We start from the raw sequence: 19,563 nt of genomic DNA, 5'->3' as shown, positions 1-19,563 counted from the left end.
CCCTAGTACTGGGGGGGGGGGGGAATCTCCTTTAAATAAAAGTTCACAAAATGATCTACAAAATTATCAAGATGTCTGAAATTTTTGACTATCAGCTGATATTCTGGAAATGGTTTGGGAGTTGAGTTACAAAGGATATTCACAATGAGGAAAAAGTGTTATTATATGTAGTCTATGAACTGAAAAGAGAAGCAATCCTATATAAATCCTTTCTTGTCCACCCACTCTACACACTATGAAAAAAGAGAAATTGCTGTTTATCCACATGAGATATGCCCTGTTTTCAAAGTAATGGGTAAAAGTGATCAGAACCTAGATTGTCTTCATTATGCTTCCACCAAGGCAACTAAGCTCATTTCTTATGCTCCAAGTACAGAAAATTGCTTCATTTTTCCAGTAAATATATGTTAGAGACTTGCAGATATCTCAAGAATGCTTTGTAGCTAAAGAAAGTAACAGCATTGCCTACTCATTTTGTTTAATTTGCTAGTCTCCCGGCTACTTTGTGCTAACACTTTCATCATTTTAGATCCTAGAATAAGGTAACAACTCAGTCCCCTGGAAGGCTTCCCCTCCAAAGCCTGCAGTTCACTGGGACACCAAGTGCACAGGAGGCACTTTCTTCCCAGAATGCCTCCTGCTCCTACACACAGTGAAAGCGTTTTACTTATCTTCTCTGAGTTACATTCCAATTACTAAGCTCCATAAGCTTCTCCTGAATTGTTTATTCTGTATTTTAAAGCCCCATCAGCTGTTGGGATGATTTGCAACATTCTCTTTCTTTTTGATTAAGCAGGATTGGTGAGCATTACTGGGCCTTTTGGTGGAATCCTTGCTATTTAAAATTCCTGCTGCTAGGATTAAAGAAGATAATGCCTATAAAAGCCTTTTGTAAACTGTAAAATCCTAATCAAATGGAGTGTGCTGTTATAATATTAACCATCATAGTTATAATCACAATCCAGCTGTAGTGGGGACTTTAACATGCCGATACTCATGTGGACTTCTCTCTATCCATTACCATCCCAAAGCCTATACCAATGAGAACCTCCCCCCCCCCACACAAAAAAAAAAGTTTGGTCTGATACAAATAAATGAATGACTTAAGAGCATTGGGTGTGGCTAGAGGCTTTGGTCAAGTAAGTGGTGGCATATCTGCCTAATAAGGTTGAAGCCCTGAGTTCAAACATCAGACAAAAACAAACAAACAAACAAACAAACAAAAGTTACTACATGGTTTTCCAAAACCACTTACACAGGCAAAAATAAATAAATGCTAAGCATGAAAACTTACAATAAAAATGCCGCTAAAGGGGGGAGGAAAATGGGAACAAAAGCATGAGAAGGGGAATCAGTGTGTGAGAAGTAATGCATCTACTACCTGGCGAATGTAACAATAAAACATGCTGCTAAAATAGTATTGTGATAGGACAAAAAGTTCTTTTGAGATAGTAAGTACTTTAATAAAATGCAGTTCTTTACACTCAGTATTGAGAGAGTATAGAGTAGGACAGAAAGCTCTTATTTGACAGGAAAAAATATACATCTATATTGTTGGTGATGGCTTGGAAGGAGTTGCCACTTCAAAAAGGATTGAACTGAAAATCACAAAGTAGGCCTTGTTGTCTACCTATGGAGCATTAGAATTCCAGGCTTCTTCTCCTGGATAGCTGTCTTCTTAAGAATTGGAAATGACCACCACTGCCACAGAAGAGAGGAGGACACCCAACGAGAAAGAAAAGTGACCTAAAGAGGTATTCCTATGAAAGGCTTTCTTGCTGGAAAAGGCTTTGGTGAACATTTGCAAGAACAGTTCTAGGTACTACAGAGGGGAAATCTTTTAAGACTTTAATAGAAGGATGTAGGAGGAAGTAGAAATAAAGATGAAAAGATGACAGTGACCAAGAATACAGACCTCACATACTTTATCTAACTCAGCCTCTGGGATGAAAGGAAATGTCAGGGCGGCTTCCTGCTACTCCACAAGAAAGCTAAGGATGGGACTCAGCTGAGGTGTTTAATCTGGGAGGGTATTTTCCCTTCCTCTTTTCTCTGTAGTAGTGTTGGGTGTGGCCTATAAGAGTCCACGTCTTGGGAGGTCTTCATGGCCCAGAGGCCCGTGTACCTTCGCTCAGCTCCTCTCCAAAAAAAAAAAAACTATTTCTGCACATCCATCAGAATTAAACCGCTCAGGAGGCTTGGCTTTCGGCATAAGCGGTTGCCAGTAGCAACAGGGCACACTCTGGGCTGTGCTGGGGCTGGCAGTGACAGCAAAAGACGCCACCTAGGCAGCTAGCAGCCCTCAAGCCGGGCAGTCAAGGTCAGGGACCCAGGGCTAAGGGAGGTGTGGGTTGGTCTTGGAAACAGGCCTGGTAGTGGCTTTGTGACCTTGCTGGCTAACAGAGGGGATTCCTAGTGGCAAGATAATGTCCTCGCCAAACCCAGCAGTTCCCTGCCCCCACCCCTTCCCGGCAGGAAACTCTCGCTAGTACTTGGGCAACACACTTGAGACCGAATGACAGCAGTGGCTGGAGCCCAGGGTGCCTGGACAAGCCACAGGATCCACGCCCACGGTGCCTACCCCAGGCTGCGGAATGGAAGTAGTAGGGTACCGTGTGCACGGTTTCCATCCGCGTGTTTTCAAAAGCCAGGCCCCACAGGTGGAGAGGAAGATGAAAGTCGGTGCGCGTGCGTGCCGCGCGTGGCGGGTGCGCACCCCCGCAGACCTGAACCCCCCACCCCCCGCCGCCCCCGCCCGCCACCTGGGGCCGGGCTTTCCGGGAGGAAACCCTTTCCCTCCCGCCACCTCCCCGAACTTCTCCCCCTGCAGTCGAGAACCGGTAAGGCGCCTAGGGTGGGCGCCCGTGCCGGAGGGCGGCAGAGGGCAGAGTGGACCGAGGAGAAGGAGGAGGGACCAGCCGAAGTCAGCGGTCGGCGAGCACCGGAGAAATCCTGGGGACTGGAGGACTCCGGCGGGGAGCTGCAGACTCGCCCTGGAGGGGAACAGGAGAGTTGTCTTCTTACCTGGCTGGTGGGAGAGCATTTTGCAGCGGGGCCCGGGGCGGGGTGGGCGCTGCCCCTGTGGGGATGCGGGGAGTAGACCCAGCGGCGGCGCCGTGAGCTGGGGGACAGCGAGGTGCTGGGCGCGGGGCCGGGAGTTGCCAAACTTGCCCTGTCGAGCCGCGGGCCGCGCGCGCTCCGCAGTCGGGGCACCTTGCGCTCCCGGGCTTTGTTGTATTCCGCCGCCAGTCCCCCAGAGCTCAGGCCTCTCCCCGCGTCCCGGCGCCCCCGGGGCCACCTGACCTTCCCGCCGCGCCTCCGCCGGGGGTCGGCGGTGCCACTTTGCTCCAAGGCGCGCGTTAAAGAGCCGCCCCGAGCGCCCGGCGGGGCGGCGGGCGTGCGCTCCTGCCAGGCAGCGTGGGCCCCGGGATTCCCACCCCCGCCTCCGCCCCGCCCCGCCCCGCCGTGCCCCCCCCCCCCAGAAGCGGCTTAGATTCGGCGCTGTCAAATCCAGCCCATCTGCTGCGATCATAATCAGTCTCAACCGAATGGTTCTGACAAATCTCCGCCCGGAGCTGGAGTTGGGGATGGAGGCGGGGGGGGGGGGGGGGGGGGGGGAAGGGGCAGGGGGAGGAGAGGGGGTTGGCGGTGTGAGAGGACGGGGAGGGGGAAATATGGGGAGAGAGAGGTCTGGAAGCTTCTATTGTCTGCCCCAAACCAAGGAACTGAAAGTGGAAGAAGCGGAGATCCAAAGGGGAAATGGTTCTTTTATTTCCCAGTACCAGTAGAAAGAAAGAGAGACACAGAGAGAGAGAGAAAAAAAAATCCATTCCAGCAGGCACCCTCACCCGCAGCTCTGTCTGAGTGGAACGAATTTCTGCTAATGAACTAAACAAACAGGTTCCTTAATCTTATCACTCGGCTGACCCAGAGACTGGCACAGTATGCAAAGTATTGTTAATTGGCAGGTAAGGACTGGAACTAACAGCCATGCGTCTGGAGTCAGAAGTTAGCTCCCCAGTACATTGGGGAATAAAGCTTCTGGAAAGACAAGGGGGCGTGGAACTGCCCAAGAAGCTGGGCCCTTTGCCTCCTGTTGGTATTTCTGGAGATAAAAGGAAATCGACTTCGGGCTAGAAAATGCTGAACTCAGACCCAGTTTTGAGTTTAAAGTATTCCCATAAATTTCTTTTCTATTTTCTCATGAAATCGCTACTTTTCAAGGAACGCTATTTTATTAGCAAATAATGAGTTCTAAAGTGGGTATCTTCCCAAACTAAAATGAAATGAGGTGCTGTTTACAATGACATATCTTGAACCATTTCAGTATACCATTTTAGTAAAATTACATAAATTTGTATTGGGTGATACACATAAGAACTACCTCAGGAGGAGGGTTTTTTTGTTGCTGTTGTTGTTGCTGCTGGGTTTTGGGTGGGGTTTTTTTGTATAATAAAAATAGCAGTAGTCCTAGAAACCTATAAACAAAGCTTAAAGTATGAAAAAAAATCCACCAATGGGATTACACCAGGCTTTATATATTTATTTCAAATGCTTAGAAATATTTAATTATGTTGAATGACTGATGGGGAAATAATTTTGTTGGATAAACTAATCACGGTGAGAATTTCAAAAGGCAAATATTAACCCATTTACTGAGGTAGGTCTAAGAGGTAGGCCCAAATATATTTTACTGTTGAAAATTGAATAGTCTTTGCACCAGAGTCCAAATCATTCTTTTGCTTCATGTTGTACTTGAAATAAATGAGTAACAGACACATTAAGCACCCACTTACCTAGGCAGAGACTGCCTTCCACTTATTTTATAGTTTAGTGATGGTGACAACAGCATTGTACAACTCTGGGTACTTGATGAATACTGATGGTTTAAAAAAACTGATTTTCAAATCAGTTTTGAAAATCATATACATTATAACAAAATAAAGTAGGACTCATTCCATTAAGCAAAGAAGCCAAATTTGACTACTGGTTAGATCATAACATACTTTCAATAATATTTTATAGTTTGGAGAAAGATCCGCATTATAAATACATATATAAACATATAGGGTCCTATACCTAGATACACAAACATGTTAACTAAAATTACAGAATAAGCCAGAGAGGATTTCAAAGTTGCAATTCCTTTGAACAACTACAGTTTAATAACTGATTGCACTTGAACAAAATGAGTATCAGGAAACTATTGGGGGGGCTGAAGTCAAGGAAGAAGAGGGTCAGATGAATAGAGAAGAAGGGCAGTAGGCAAATTCAGTCACAACATTCAATGTACATATGTGAAAGAGGAACAGAGGGGAGGGATGGGAGTGGGGAGAGATGGATGATGACAAGTGACATTGATCAAGATGGGCTTCAATTCAGTACACTAGTTTGTGAGTTCAACACCTTTGTGCAAAATAATAAAAGCTTGAAGTGTTCCATTGCCAATCACTTAACGGATTTATCAATAATTTTCAATGAAAACGGTGTTGAAAGATGACTTTGATCCCAAGAAGTGTTTCCAAAAGAAAAAGGTCTTTTCCACCAGAATAAGTTATTATGCTGCAACTAGTTTAAAATACCAAAGCTTAGGAAATTGGTGTCTTCCAAGAAAAAAGGCTTCTCTTCAAGAACCATCCTGCACAAGAAATGTTATATTCTGTTGTTATTTTCGCACCATGCTGGTTTCAATTTCATCAGAGCTAAGTAGCAGGAGAAATTGTCCCATCTCCAATTTACCCAGTCCCTAGTTTTAACTCCAACTGTGTCCTGTCCAGTTTTCTCAGTTATACTTTTCAAGTAACAAGTGTGTATTCATATATATGTAAAGTATCAGAGAAAGTTATGATCTAGTGCAGCGTGTATTCTAGACAAGGAAACAGGAAAGAATACAGATGTAATTGTGTCAAAAGATGATCCATACTACCTACAAAAGCAGGGTGGGCTGAGTAGAATACAAGCTTAAAGTGAAGATCTCACTGAGAATCCTTAGCTTGACTTAATGATTGAGGTAAGGCAAAGGAGCAGGTAAGGCAGGCAAGTATCTAGGAGGACTGACGCAGGAAGTGGGAAGAACAGGTGTACGTTGTCCCTAGATTCAGTGGTGTCTGTCAAGAATATTAATGAGGCTCTAAGAAGGAAATAGAGCCAAGGGAGAATGGTAAAGAGGGAGAGCTTAGAGGGTAAGAGCTAACAGAACTTGATATGTAGGTGATGTGGGAGGACACAGAAAGAGAGGAAGGGACCTGATCATCTGACTTTTGGTGTACTGGATTTATCTGCAGGCCGCATGGAGAATTAATTATGGAAGCGAAGGACAAGCAGAGAGATCTGTGACTAGCTATTGCAAGAATCTAGGTGAGGGGTGATGACTGCGACAGGAAAACAAGAAATGATTTCACTGGTGGCAGTCTGAAATTGTTTTGTGCTATTAAAAGGAAAGAAGATATAAATACCTATCCTGAGTTCAAATGAAGAAAATTAGGTGGAGTGCATTTTGTTTTCATAGTGTTGAGCTTCAAACCCAGGATTTTACAAATGCTTAGCATATGCTTCTCCTACATGGTATAGCTATCCACAGCACCCAGAAGTTCAAAGCTGTTACTAGTGAAGAGTAGGGTATGTTATTTTTAAGTTCATTTGTGTAAAATTCTTAGTGGTGGTGGAACTTGGGTGAGGAGAGATTGCATTTATGGTTGTTAACTGTCTTTGATATTTATCACCCCAAATACAATGCTGTGTAAACAAATATAAATATCCAAGTATAGTTTGGGGGTTGTATAGGTTGCAGAGGATTGTATACAGCACAGATTATTAAGACATTAAGTCCATTGTGATGTAAAGACAAAGTAGTTAATGGACAGAGTTGTGAGCAGTCCCACTTTAAATAGTCAGGAGATGAAAAGAACAGCCAAAACTGAGTGAACACGAAGGCAAACCAAGACACTGTGTCCCAAACTAGGGGCCTTGCAAGAAAAGTATTTTAAGGAGGGAGTGAACTGTGAATCATAGACTCTTCATATGGTTATCTTATTTATCCAGATACTAAGTTACTAGGTAACTTATCTGTATATCGGATCAACTCATCAAGGAAGGCATGAAATGCCTTATGCTGCAAAGATTTCTCAATTTATGATCCATGAATGCTATTGCAAGAATCTTCTACTCTGAAAATTGAAACTAATAACAGTGGTATAAATCAAATATAGAGATTTAGAAAAACACTTCCGGAAGACATCCTGTCACCTTGTGAATTGTCTGCTTTGCCATATGAAATTTTTTTTGGTTTGATGTTATCTTAGTCTGTTCTTTCGTTGATTTTCTTGGCTTCCAGATCTTTACTTAGAAGGTTCGTGCCTATGACAAGGAATCCTAATGTTACTCCTACTTGTTCCTGAAAGAGCTTCATGGTTTCAGGAATTGCATTAAGGTATTTGATCCATTTTGAATTGATATTTGTACAAGGAGATAGACATCCTATTACTGTGTTAGAAAATAAGCCTTAAGAGATACATAAATTCCATTCATGCTTTTGATCCTCCCCTGATTGATGTTTGCCCAACAAACCTGGTTTGGTCCTTCTACACTTCTGTATTGTACAGGGAAGATTATAGTGAAGTTCCATATAGCCCAGGCCTTTCAACATCATGAAGAGTTGGGAAATTTATGGGGTAAAAGATGTATGCAAAAGTAGGCATTTTTTCCCAATGGAAGTCAAGATATCCATTTGGAATTGGGATTTTATTTCCCCATTTTTGTGCCAGCCATGGGCTTGAACTTGGGACCTAGACACTGTCCCTGAGCTTTTTTGTTCAAGGTAAGGTCTCTACTACTTGAGTCACAGTTCCACTTCCGTCCTTTTTTTCTTTCTTTTTTCTTTTTTTTTCTTTTTTTGTCAGTTGTGGGGCTTGAACTCAGAGTCTGGGTGCTATCCCTGAGCTCTTCAGCTCATGTCTACTGCTGTACCCCTGGGCCTGAGTGCTCTTCAGCTCAAGGCTATTGCTCTACCTCTTGAGCCACTTCTGGTTAATCGGAGATAAGAGTCTCAGGGACCTTAATGCCTGGGCTGGCTTTGAACTGCCATCCTCAGATCTCAGCCTCCTGAGTAGCTAGGATTACAGGAGTGAGTATTTGTGTCCAGCTACTTCTGTCTTTTCGTTGGTTGATCTGATAAGGTCTTTATGGACTTTCCTGCCTTGGCTCACTTTGCTTGGTGAGCCTAAGGATCTTCATGGTCTTAGCCTCCTAAATAGCTAGGATGACAGATATGAGCCACCAGCACTCATCTCAATCTTTTTACTTCCCTGCTGAATAATCTTGTGCCATTTTCCAGAGGAATTTTTGGAGTTTTCTGTGGACAAAATTTTAAACTGATGTCAATCTGAAGGCAGGAAAAAAACATTTCTCTAAAAAGTAGGCAGGTACCCCAGGTTTTCTAGAAGTGCATTCAGAATCCATGAGTTGATTATTAAAGCCTATGCACAAAGCCTGAATCTTTTAAAAATGTGATTGTGTTCAAGATGTTGACTATGTTTAAATGAACTCCCTCAGATCTCGTGACTGTTGTGCTGGGTCTATTTTATTTTGCTGTCAATGTTCTCCTCTACCCTCAGAAGTAGGTGGGCCCAGGAGGACTGTGTCTTCAGGCTGATTGGTACTGATGGGAACTAGTACACATTATGCAGTTAAGTTGTAACTGCATATAGGAATTGATAATAAACTTGGAAAATGAGCCTTAAGAGATATTTAAATTCCATTCATGCTTTCGATCTTCCCCTGGTTGATGGCATCATGCTTCCTGTCCTTCTCAGCCCCACACATCCTTCCCTCAGCTTTATCGTGATCTGACTCTTGCTGCCCTCAAAGGATAAATATGAGAGAATACCCCCAAATGTTCAGAGATGCCCACAGTTGTAGCAATTATGAGAAGTAAAGAGAGGATATACTACATGATGCTTCTGAGAGCTACAAGCTGTGGATGCTGAATCTTCACTTGGTCTCTGACACTATGTTAGTAATTTTGTATGCATTGCCTGTTTTTATCCCCCCACTCTTTTTGTGAGTCATGTGGCTTGAACTAGGCCTGGGTGCTGTCCCTGAGTTCTTCAGCTCAAGGCTACCACCCTACCCTTGAGCCAAGCCTCACTTTCCATTTTCTATAGGTTAACTAGAGATAAGAGTCTCAAGTCCTTTTGTGCCTGGGCTCACTTTGAACCTTGATCCTCAGATCTTAGCCTCCTGAGTAGCTAGGATTACTGGTGTAAGCCACCACACCTGGCTCTGTTTATCCCCTTTTAAAACAGTTTTCCATGATCACAGAAATTAAATTAAGTTGTGAAATACCTATAAATGATTTAAATGACCTATTCAATCATTTTTTTTCTTTCTACTTTTAGCCATACTGGAAACTATTGGCAAATATAATGCATGGTAATAAGTGATCACCTAGAGTCTGTTGAATGAATGAGTAGGAGAAAGAGACATAAACACACATTTTATCTGCAGGTTGTCTAAATATGGAAAATGTGTTTTCATATGTAAAACACTTGGAAGATTTGGGGCTGCTCCAGTCCTGTGTTCCACAAATCCTGAGTTCCTGAAACTTGTTAAAACTGTAAACTCGCAACTCTCTTCTAAAACTGGAGATAAAGAGAAAAGGATAAGAAGGAGTAATCAATCTGGGTGTGGTGGCTCACACCTGTAATCCTAGGAACTCAGGAGGCTGAGAGCTGAGGACCACGGTTTAAAGCTAGCCCAGCATTAAAGTCCTAGAGACACTTATCTCCAACTAACCACTAGAAAATGGGAAGTGTATCAATGTATGTGAATTAATGCACCTTCTATCTGGCAAATATCATGTAACTCTTTTACTAATTACAATAAAAAAATTAAAAAAAAAAAGAAAATGGGAAGTGTGTGAGTGGCTCCAGGGGTAGGGTGGTAGCCTTCAGCTGAAAAGTTCAGGGACAACGCCCAGACTCAAGGTTCAAGCCCCAGGATAAATACCCCCCACTAAAAAAAAAAATAAAGGGGTAATCAAGGGTAAAAGTTTGATCCAAGTAGACTATATAAATGTGTGGAAAGATTTTTTTTACAGTATTTAGCTTGTTTTCATGTGATTTAATATAACATTTTTCCACTAACTACTCATATACTGAAACTTAGACTATAAGCCTAGTCCCTCATCACTATCATAGAGAAGAAACTTGTTTTTCTGGCATGTTATACAAGATAATTAAATATAAATGTGATTCTGGACCTTATTTTCCACAAATTCAGTTTTAGCTTTGATCTACTCTATCTCAGTGCCTCAGGGGGTTGTTAATAGTGCTTGCTATAAAATGTCTACATGGCTTAGTGTATTGTAACTTTCTCACATCTATTGTACACTCCGACAATTATCTGAGTCTGGTAGTAATGTCCCAAAGTGTCATTAGCACTTTGCTACTAAAATGTTTGTTGACTTACAAGTTTAAAGGACTATGTCTATTTAATTAAATCTATTGACTTAAATGCTAAGAGTCTTTCTTCAAAAAATGAGTCTGACAAAAGTGACAAATTACTTTATGAAGGACATGATTATTGAACTTATTCTAATGAAGAATCACTGGACAGTAGATGAACATGTTAAATTGTCATTACCATGTACAAGGTTGCGGAGTTCAGAAAAATAAAAATAAAACCTGTTCAAACATACAGAAAATAATTGAATGAAAAAGTTGGATAAACATGAAACAGATAATAGGGACCTAACTTTCTCTTAAGACTGGAACAGAAGTTTAACATTACTAGAACAGTGTTCGGTGATAAGGTTTGCTATAAACACTCTTTTGAGAGTTTATTGTAAATGTGCTGAGATGTTGGGGGATGGAGAAATTTAACATGTAACTGGCAGCTTGTAGAACCTTCTCTAGTGCACCCAGATATTTTGAGCAACAGGCAACAGTCAACAGGAAGCAAGCTGCCCTCCTGCCAACACCCAAAATGCAGTCCCAGAAGGCACTGCCCCAGTAAGCAGCTTGTATTTAGAATGTGGATCCAAAGAATCAAAATACCCTAGCCAAAACTACCATTCCCATCAGACTGGCACTTCAGCCCAACAAAAAATTGGTGACTGGCAGAAATACAGTTCTTTATTTGTATCGTGGTCTGTACCATGATTGGCACAAACAAAATCCCTCATTTGCAGCAGACTGTACCATGATTGCACCAGTCATAGCAATTCCCCTATGTGTGTGCCAAACAGCCTTGCCTCTTTCTCCTCCAGCAACATAAGCAGGCTGCATAACTCATGTTGTGGGCATCTGGGAGACACTGTTCTTGCTGCATCCATGAGACCTTCTCCCACTGCTCCTCCTGACTTTTGCTGGGCTGATGACATGAAGAGCAGATGCAGCAGCAGTGACAGAGAGGAAGCTGTCCTGGCAGCAGGGCAGTAGTAAGGCTGACAAGCCAAGTGGTCTAAGAACAAATGTCCAGAGCTTCAGGGACAGGCAGCTGCCTTCAGCAAACAGTATCTGGTGCAGAAGAGAGCTCTAGCACTTCAGGAACAGGCAGCTGCCTTCAGCAAAGAGTATCAGGGGCAGGAGAGAGCTCTAGCAGTTCAGGTCTCAAAAGCCACCTGGAATATAAGTTCCCCTAGCACTTAGGCTCTTGGATCCTGTACTGCTGTCCTACCTGTTACTGGCCTGGGGACAATGCCTACAGTGATCTGCAAGGGTCTAGAATTACTGGAGTCACTTCTCCTGGCCTGTCCACAAATTCTGCTTGCTAGAGCAGAAGGATCACAGACAGCTGGTTTGTAACATACATGAGAATTTTATAGCAACAATTGTTTCTATAGAATCCATTGTAAAACACATTTAGCCTTTTAAGTTTTATCTAATTAGGCTTAATATGGGGCTATGACAAGGCATAAAACAGATAAGTCAACACTGATATCATTTTACTATTTTTTTTTTGAAGTGGGGACTTGATCTAGTAAAGAATTGTTTAGGTTGGGGACTGTCACTACAGCAAGATAGGGATGTAAGGAGGATGAGAGTTGATTTACAAAGCTGTCAGTAATGTTTAGCAGCCCACCTTCACGGGAAACTAAGGTTTCCCTTCATGGGCAGCCTGGCGTTTTTTCCACACTTTTGTTTGTATTTTTAATTTTTTCCTCCTGATCATTTCCCAGTTTTATTTTAACAAGGTATCTCTGCCATGTCCATCAGCATTTATTCTAAAAGGTAAATGTGTCAAATACTAACATCTTTCTTAGAGTTAGCATAGCATTAGGCTTATCTTTTTGCTAAAATTCTTTTATCATTCTGAAGTCAATACTAACATGGAAAAGTGCTTAAGAAGTCTAGTATCTACAGCCATCATATTATGCCCCCAAAGTTTAACATTTCTAAAAGACAGTACTGTATAATTAAAGTAACAAAACTGGGATCTTAACAATGACTCATGGACACCACATAGGTATAAGCCATTATTACAACTAAAGCTCTCCTAGTTGAAGAGCTGGTTCCATTGAATTCCCAAGCATTGAGCTGTATCTACAGTTACTACTCAATGGTGGCAACATGGCTGTAATGCACATTGATCTATCTAAGGGGGCAGGAGACATTGGAGACCTCTGAGTAAATCCCCAGGCAGATGGTACCTCTTTATTCCAGTGCAATCCACCTGCAGTAAAGCAAGCTTTAGTTAATGATTGGGATTATGAAAGAAGTAGAGGGTAGGTGAGCAAAAGACACTCCAAGTATTAAGACTTAGGCCAAGCTCACTAGCAGTGAAGAAATTGGAACATACAGAAGCCCATAATGGGTAAGGAGTGGGCACAAAACCGAAGAGTTATAGCAAGAGAGTCATAGTAAGATAGCCATAATAAGGTATTAGAATGGCCAACTTGTTCTGGCTTGCCCAGATTTATCCAATGTGTCACTGCCAAGTTTCATATCCTCCATTCTGGACAATAAAGGGGTTACAGCTCAAGTGGCTAGGGGCCATTTAGGACTTAAATTTTTTTTTCCAACATAAACCAAGAGACACAGAACTTTGGCAAGACATAGTCCTCTTGCCAGTGGGACTGTTGACAGAATGAGCCATGAAAAGATACCATGTGTACAAATACCCATTTTATCCAGCTTGTCAGCTTGGGGAAGCTGGATTACTAGAATTTCAGAAAATTCCAAATAGGAAATTTGCTCTTGTTCTGGCAAATATTTAATGACTGAGCTGAGTCTTTGCATAATAGAGGCTAAAAAGACTGCCAGGCTAATGATAGCTGAAGCAATCAAGTCCAGAAAACAGAGTGGATTGCTTCTACTTCATGTGAAGCTGACAGCTCTTCAAGTGCCTGTAAGAGACAGGAAACCCTCTTATCTTTTGTCATATTTGTTTGCTTGGAATAACAATGTGGTTTACCTGAGGTTTACACTCAATGTATAGCCTTTGAATTATAAAAAATAAAGGTTTTCATGCTCACTCGTCTTGAATGTGATTACTATAGCAAATTTAATTGTGCATGAAAAGCATGGTAACCAATTATGTGACATTTGCATAGCCAGGACAAATTCCCACAAAAAATATTTGCACAAATTTCCTGATGCTCCCTATGACTTAAGAAACCTCATCATAATAAATTGCCTTGCTAAGCTGATTTAACACAGTTGCTTTGTCCAATTGTGGCTAGTTTACATAAAGAATAATTAGGATAAATAAGTTACTTTTCCATTGGTAAGTGAACTTCCTGTATCGCTTCTCCAAATATGCATGCTTAGAAACACAATTTTTGTCTTGGGTGTTTGTCCCAGTACAAAGCATCCACAGGATTCCCGTTTTGAGGAAAAGAATTTTTTTTCTGTCAAACTAAAACCTCTCAATGTCGTAACCAGTCACCATTTTGTACTGAAATTTTCTGGAATTATTTGTTCCTTGACTTCAGCTTTTAACTATCAACTGTGTTGTCACCAGCCATCCGTGTCAAGGTTCGGATTCCTTACCAATGGACTTAAAGTACAGACCCTCCACTTGAGTGAAGACTTCCTGCTGACTTAAACCAAACTCTTCCAGCTGTAACTGTCAGTAGCTCCATTCTAGCCCCATTTCCAACCCCATTGCCATGATGAAAAGATGCATTTTTACCTCCAACATGACAGCAGCATAGAAAAGGGGCAGTGGCACTCCTTCGTTAGGCTACAAATAGCAGATTACTTTGTCTGGTGTGCCTACCAAGCAAGCTCTGGAGAGAACAGCAGCAGTACACCCTTCTGTGTAACAAATAAAATACCTTTACAAAAACTTCCTATATCTCCATTTTATATATGCTTAATTGGTTGTTTGAAATAGGAGAGGGAAGGGGGGAAATCAAGTTGTGCAGGGGGAGGGGAGAGGGAAATGGGAAACAGGACATGAGAAAGGGTATCAATATTTGTGAAGTAATGTACCTTCTATCTGATGAATATAATGTAACCCTTCTATTAATTACAATAAAAATATATGAAAAGATTTCCTATATCTCTTGTGTATTCATTTTCTGACACAGGAGGGTTGTGAGTTTCTAACACAGGTATTTTGTTTTGTTTTTGTTTTCAGTTTCCAAAAGTGTATGGTTGGTTTACTAGTTTAAGTCTTTGCAGAGAAAGATACTTAAAAAAATAGCTAGTCATAATTACAGTTGTAGTAGGTCTCAGATTTAGATGTCTTGCTATTTGGTTTTCAGTCCAGGTCCTGGAGCTTGTACTTAGGGTCTTCATGCTGGCTCTGAGGCCTCCTTCCCCTTTGGGGCATGAGGCTAGCTCTCTACCACTTGAACCACAGTTTCACTTGTGACTTTTTGGTGTTTAGCTCAAGATTAAGTATCTCATAGCCCTGTCACCTATGAGGAGAGAAGGTGCATGAGTGTGCATGGGAAATGAATGTTATGATGCTGGAAGATCAAGATCAGAACTACCAGGGAAACTTGATAAAGATGACAGTTGCAGTGCCAGCCCACCCACAGTCTAGAAAAAAAGCTGGAGAGTTTGCATTTCTTCCAACTTTGCAAGTGATATTTATGATGTTGTCCAGGAGTGCACAGAACCATTGAAGTAGATCCTTGTTATCAGAACAATGAGGTTTTGAAGTAGGTATTCCAAGGATGATATTCTAAGGGCGAGGGTACCATTTTGGCTAGACTCAGAAGAAAAAGAACAAGCCACCATGTAAGTCAAACGAGGGTTTAGATGAGGGATAATTTCCAACTTCCAATACTACTTCCTTTCTGAGGATGATTATCATACAAATCAGGGTTATAAGCACAAGGTTTGTGTCTGAATTAAGTTAGTATGAGATAAGATATCCCTGAGATTCTCTAATGGGAGAGCCCAGGCTCTTAGAACTGTGTTCTACCACATATTTAATTTGTCCTTCAAGAGATAAGAAATTTCTTCCTTCTATAGCCTGCAACTTCTGTTGTCAGAACAAAATGGCATTCTACTTGCCTTTCAAGTAAAGAGAGAGCACTATTTACACTAGTTGTATTTGGCCTGCACCAATGAAAATTTTTTAATCAGAGAAATGGTAATCACTTTATACAACCAAATATTTGAGGTTTTCCTGAGAGTAATCTTAAATTGTTTCACAAACAAGCTACAGAACTGAGAATAGAAGTTGCTTAAAAAAATGAAAGAGAGAAAGAAAACTAACAACAACAACAGATCCTGTTTTAACTTTGGTCTGTGGCAGAAAAAAAATGTATTTGCTACTGAGTTTATTTCAAAGGGAATGAGTTAATGTAAGGTGATAAGAGCCATTGATTGAATACAGTAGACGATTGACTGACTATACATTCTGAAAGTCTGGTGAGATCAGACTCACCAGTGAGTCCCACTGGTGAGATCAGGGGGTGCTAGAAACAGATTATTAACTTGCTGCACCCTGAGAGATCTATGGGCCTAGTATAAAAGTTTGAGAACTCATCTTTCTCACAAGTTTACAGGTGATAACTTCTGACTATATTTTTTATTTTTTTAATTTTGATTTATTTTTTTGTGGGTCCTAGGGCTTGAACTCAGCCTGGTTGCTGTCCCTGAGCTCTTCAGCTTAAGGCTACCGACCTACCCTTGAGCCAAGCTTCACTTCCCATTTTCTAGGGTTAATTGGAGATAAGAGTGTCAAGTCTTTTTGTGCCTGGGCTGGCTAGCTTTGAACCTTGATCCTCAGATCTCAGCCTCCTGAATAGCTAGGATTACAAGAGTGAGCTACCACAGCCGGCCTGACCATCTTTAATTGGAAATAAGACTGGCCTGTGGAGACAGTAAATACCCCTCTTGGAGGGTTGTTTTCAGAACTAGTGGCTTATTGCCTAGAGGTTTTTCACTCTTACATTTTAGTACCTGAATGGCATTTTCATGTTCAGATTTAAAGATCTATAACTGATGAGTGGCAATCAGATCTACCCAGCTTTGTCTTGATGCTTCTGCTTATATAAGTCTTAATCTTGGTGTGGGAAATTATATTGAAAAACTAGTTTAGTTTATTATTCCTTTATTATTTTTATTATCATTATTATTATTATTTTGGTTTGAGAATGGGACTGAAATTCAGTACTGGATGATCTTATTCATTGACTAGAGTATTCTACTGAGCCACACCTTCAACTTCACCAACTAGTTTTAGTGGGTATCTTTTTGTACATTTTGTAAATGCTTTGTTCTTGAGTTTATAGGTCACCCTCTAAAGACTACAAAGAAAATAATGGAGGGACGGACTAGGAATGTTAGATCAAATCTTGACGGTAAATAAGAAAAGGTCATAACAAGTCTTGTTCACTACCAAAACAGATCTTCTAATGTTGGAACATAATTACACCTGAGTCCAGACTACTCCAGTTTCCTGTCAAAAGGAATAATGGATAGGAGTTCCATACTCAACCCTTGAAAAATCTCTCTCCTTATAATCTGTAAATACCAGGCAGTTCTGGTTCCTCTATAGATAGAGAATTCTCTGTCTACTTGAGTTGACCCTAAAATAGATAGGATTGAAGCCCCATCTCCTGAGCTGAAGTAGACTGAAATTTCAAGTCATAAATCCTCCACCCGAACAAGCCCTCCTCTGAATAGAGATGAGAATCCCAATGCTTCTTCAAATGGTCTCACTAAGGTAACCAGTGTTGAAGATAAAGGTTTTGAGACAAACTATAGAATTTGGGACTGGTTATAGGGAGACTAATGCTTAGATAGAATGGATTAAGTGTTGCAAGGGAGCCTTTACAAAAGAAGTTATGCAGGACCGGGAGTGTGGCCTCGTGGTAGAGTGCTTGCCTAGCATTCATGAAGACTGGGGTTCAATTCTTCCATACTGCATATGTAGAAAAAAGCCAGAAGTGGTGCTGTGGCTCAAGTGGTAGAGCTCTAACCTTGAAAAAGCCCAAGCACAATGCTCAGGCGCTGGGTCCATGGCCAGGACTGGCCAAAAAAAAAATGTTATACATGTACATCTTATAGGATCTCTCTGGTCTCTGCTTACAGCCAAAATGTCATTTGATACTGGCCCGACAGGCCATGGGACTTGTCAGTAAGCCTCCTTTGTTTCTCTATATTATAAAGCAGTATGCTTTATAGAGGAAGAAAGGGAAGTAACAGTCATTAATTTCAATGGATATTCTGAAAAATTAAGGTGGAAGGGATGGGGTTGAAAGGGATGAGAGAGAATGATGTATGGAGTGCAACTGATCAGGATTCACTGAATTAAAACACCACTTTGTTGACTGGCAAGTATTTTGTATAACTACATAGACATAAAACTAACATACAAAACTTATAACAAAAAATCCTACCACTTAATAAAGTGCCCCAACTACAATGAACAATAGATTTAAACATACACTATAGCAAAGAGGGCAAATAAGTGAATGAAAACATGCTCAAAATCTAAGATTCAAATGAGAATAGCAATTAGATTTATTTGCATCCACTGGAATTATGACAACCTGTAATAGGTTGAAAATATTACGTCATGACTTTCATACTGTACTGTGAAGAGTAGAGTAAGGAGTTGTTGTACAATTTCTGAATTCTGACTCTCAGTAGGAATTTATACTTTTTGGTCGGTCATGGGGCTTGAACTCTGGGCTTGGTCACTGTTGCTGAGCTCTTCAGCTCAAGGCTAGTGCTCTGCACTTGATCCACAGTGCCACCTCTGGTTTTCTGATCATTATTGATAAGAGTCTTGTGGACTTCCATGCTGGGCTGGCTGTGAATTGTGATCCTCAGCTCTCAGCCTCCGGAGTAGCTAGGATTGCAGAGATGAGCCACCAGCATCCAGTGGAATGGCCACTTTTCTTTGGTTATAAATCATTGGCCTGCAATGATTCATATTCATTTTTTTCAATGGTGTATTTTCATATTCTGTGTATATACTTAAGTAATAGAATTGAAAGTCCTATCATAACTTATGCTTAACATATTGAAGAATTACCAAGTTATTTTCTTCTTTTTCATATATTTTTATTGTAATTAATAGAAGGGTTACGTGATATTTGCCAGACAGATGGTGCATTAATTCCCATACATTGATACCCTTTCACATGTCTTGGTCCCCATTTCCTTCCCCCCCCACCCCTCATCTTGTTTTCCCCTGTTCCCTATCCAATTTCAAATAACCAAATACAAATATTTCCGATATATCAGGTAACAAGGTGAGATACTGTAACAATATGAGATAACCAAGGGACAGCAATAGAGATGAGAGATAACGTAGTACCTTAAGAACAACAATCATTCATTATATGGCTTATGTTTCTATATCCTAGAGATCCTTTCATTCAGCGTTCTACTATATGGCCTTTTGTATCAAGGTTTTGCTCTATGGCAAATCTCTGCTAGGAGAGCCCAAGGTTTCTACTGATTATGACAAATGAGGGAAACCATTGAGCCTAAGTTCCTTTGAGTCTGGCTTACTTCACTTAATATGATCTTTTCTAAGTCTTCCCATTTCCTAACAAATGGGGCAATGTCATTCTTTCTGACAGCAGCATAGAATTCCATTGTGTATAAATACCACATCTTGTTGATCCACTCATCAACTGAGGGACATCTGGTTGGTTCCATATCTTTGCTATGGTGAATAGTGCTGCAATGAACATTGTTGTGCTGGTGGATTTAGTATGTCCTTGTTTCTGGATGATTGGGTAAATGCCAAGTAGTGGAATTGCTGGGTCATAGGGGAGCTCTATATTTATTCTTTTGAGGAATTGCCATACTGCTTTCCATAGTGGTTGAACGAGTTTGCACTCCCACCAATAGTGGGAGACCTGGAGGTAAAAGCTGACACTCTGAAAACTTTACAAGAAGGAATAGGAGATACACTAGACCTCCTTGGCACAGGTCGAAACTTTCTTAATAAGGTCCAAGAATCACAACAAATCAGAGAAAGGCTGGATAAGTGGGACTGCATTAAACTGCAGAGCTTTTGTATGGCAAAGGACATAGCTAATAAATTAATTAGGAAGCCTACAGAGTGGGAGAAGATCTTCACCAACCATACAACAGACAAAGGCCTCATATCTAAAATATATCAACAGCTCAAAAAATT

General features: G+C 41.2%; 1 protein-coding gene and 1 long non-coding RNA gene across 3 annotated transcripts in view; one reads left to right on the top strand and one right to left on the bottom strand.

Moving 5' to 3' along the window:
- Nckap5 (NCK associated protein 5) overlaps positions 1–19,563 on the bottom strand; it is an 864,637-nt gene that overhangs the window by 562,385 nt on the left and 282,689 nt on the right. The gene's annotated exons all lie outside the window — the stretch shown is intronic.
- On the top strand, positions 3,690–14,128 carry LOC150056471 (uncharacterized). Its single transcript, XR_016537335.1, has 3 exons — positions 3,690–3,968; positions 7,334–7,429; positions 13,963–14,128. It is a non-coding gene; the product is annotated as an uncharacterized LOC150056471 (long non-coding RNA).

The sequence above is a fragment of the Megascapheus bottae genome, chromosome 12 (genome assembly GCF_031878675.1).
Source record: "Megascapheus bottae isolate mThoBot1 chromosome 12, mThoBot2.hap1, whole genome shotgun sequence".
In the NCBI taxonomy this organism is placed as follows: domain Eukaryota; kingdom Metazoa; phylum Chordata; class Mammalia; order Rodentia; family Geomyidae; genus Megascapheus; species Megascapheus bottae.
The sequence above is the reverse complement of the archived record's forward strand: the minus strand, read 5'-3'. Positions and strand labels throughout refer to the sequence as shown.